Below are 2,801 nucleotides of genomic sequence, written 5' to 3'. Positions count from 1 at the left end.
CAGATGCCCCCTCCTCTTCTTTAACACTGTCAATGCTTATTTACAAGTCTTCTCCATCACAAATCCTGCCCCATGTTACATAATCTACTGCAAGCCTAAAGTTTTCTCCCCTCTCTGGGTGGGGAGACCTTCTTCCTGTTATCAGTTTCACTGTGGTCACAAGTTGTCTTCTGTCTGGTAACAGTTCCCCTTTTCCCTTGAATGTCTTGCCTATATTGCTAAATCATTAAGCTTAAACTTTTCCAACACACACACATTAGTACATTCATCTTATAATCACTCGGTTATAACTTTTCAGGGTGAAATCATTTAGTCAAACCTTTAATCATATAATTTCCATTACAACGCACATGCATTTACACACAATCCGTTGGTGACCTGCAACCCCCATAAACTTCTCACACTGTTTATCACCTTCTGGCTCAGCCTGTTCCTTTCCTTCAAGGTTAGGAACTCTCTGAAGTTTTACTCCCTTGACCATCTGCTTCTGTAGCTATACTAATTGCATACACACATTTCTTTCCCTCTCCAGTGGTTCCTGGACTTTCCGGAACTAATCAGACCAATCGATCCCTACATTGATCATTACATTGATTATTCATTAACCCTGCTGTATGACTAATAATTCATCATGGTTTATTGATTCATTTACCTTTATTAGATAATTCTCTTATCAACCACTTCCAGCAGCAACTGGTCTCCAATCTAGGGACTGACCAGGACCAACCCTGCTTAGCTTCAGAAGCAAGCCAGCTGTGGGATGCAGGGTGTTAAGCAGCGAATAAGATCCAACATGATTATACCACTCTACATGGAGAAATATACACTAATGGGTTCTTGTATTTGTTGCTATTTAATCAACTCAAAGTCACCACACTATTTCATTGATGTAGCCTAGTTTTAACCGGTCTATGAGGCACTGTTGGCCGACGGGTCAAATATGAGGTTATTACAGTAGCCTACCTTTCACTGAAAGATGCATTTTGGTCCTTTCCTCTCCCCTTACACCTGGCTATCAAGGGAATTTGGGAAGGTTGTGGCTGTTTATACTTCGGTTATTGTGATGATTTTGTCAGAGGAAACAAATCTGAATCTCTGATAATCTAACAGTTACGCTGTAGCGGAGATTCAGCACAATGGATAGCGCCGCAGTTGATCAATTGCACGTGAATCTAAACCCGCAGTTTATCATGTGCCATTCTTCAGCTATATTTACATCAAATCTTCTCAGGCCTACCTATTGCATCTGTTCTCCAGCAATAAAGTCAATTATCAAGTTAATATTCATTTAGTCACAGCATAAATTAAACGTGAGCCTACACAACCCTAGTAGCCTAATATCTCAAAGACTAGTTGATAAAATGTTCATAAGAAAGAAGTGAAATGCTAATGAAAATGTTTCACAATGATGTCATTAGGCAGAGCAGGCAACAGATGGCACACAGACGGCAGAGCTGGGGACAGACTGGCAGAGACAGGGAGTCTCAGGTAAGTTTGTTGAGTCTTTGTTTGGCAACATTATGAAAGGTTCTCCATTTTTTTGACTTGTAAAATAGGAACATAATTGGAAAATGCCATGGATACCCCCACTCTCAACTTACACTGGTGACTGAACTAAGATCTGTTAAAGGCAATGGTATTGCTGTTGTGATTAGTTGTGTAGTTTTGGGTACCGGTAGTTAGGAGTACGGCAAACACCTTATTTCTTTGGTTCCTCAATATACATTTACCATATTACAACGTAGGCTGTGTGTTACAGCACTACTTTTGGTGTCCCCCTCAGGAATTGCTCTTCAGAAAATGTCATGTAATTGTCCCCTCCAAAGTTGATATCAGATTTTCGCCCCTGCTACATAAAATAACCTGGAAGGCCTACCCTGTAGCAAACAAAATATTTGCATAGGCCGTAACGGTTTAACTTGCTTCAAAACAGGCTGAATTCAGGTTGGCATAAGTGAGTAAAGCGGTGCCACAGAAATTGTTTTGAATTAAAGCAGATACCTACCGGTAGCTCAAAAGTTGGAGCCAATTTTGTTGCTGTATTAACTGCATTTAAAGGTTGCGTGTACATGCTCTTTGAATTCATGGCGACTATAAGTACGACGCACACCCCGAGCGTTGATCATGCGGATAGAGAAGGCCTGTATGAACAGACTTCACCTCACGCTTTTCATAGAAATTAACCGGTTAATTTCTCCCATGTAATCGGAGTGGGTGGGAAATCCTGGTAAAACTGTTCCCCCCCATCAAACCCTAGGTTAGAGGCGCTACAAGCAACTCTGGGAGAGCTAGGACCTGATAGCAGCCTGCCAGCTAAAGCAGGTTAGCATTGACTTATTTAACCTGAAAGTTTGGATTGTCACTGGGATATGAAGACCAACCGCCAAAACGATGGGCTAATGAGACGAGAGCTGGTTTCACATGTAAGCATTCACTAATAGGAAACCAAGTCAGTCAGGAGAGAAGACACCCAGCAGAGTAATTTAAATGCAAGTTGACAACCGTGATATTAGTTAGCACTGAAACCCCGATTCTAGCAACATCCTCATATGTACCAACCCCAGACACTGTGTTCCACAACCATCAAGTTAAAATGAACTAGAACCCATTCCACATCATGTGATGCTACTAGCATAAATTGACCAACACTGAGCAAATGTAGCTTAAACACAGGGGTCAAAGTATTAATATATTGCTGAGGCCAAAGCATGGTTATAATGCAAAATAAATGTTGCCAAGTAGGAACCGCCAAAACAATACTGAGGACACAAGTATTACAGTTAATGTTTAATTGAGCCAAA

This window comes from Salmo salar, chromosome 02, assembly GCF_965601325.2.
Source record: "Salmo salar chromosome 02, fSalSal1, whole genome shotgun sequence".
NCBI classification, from domain to species: Eukaryota; Metazoa; Chordata; class Actinopteri; order Salmoniformes; family Salmonidae; genus Salmo; species Salmo salar.
The sequence above is the reverse complement of the archived record's forward strand: the minus strand, read 5'-3'. Positions refer to the sequence as shown.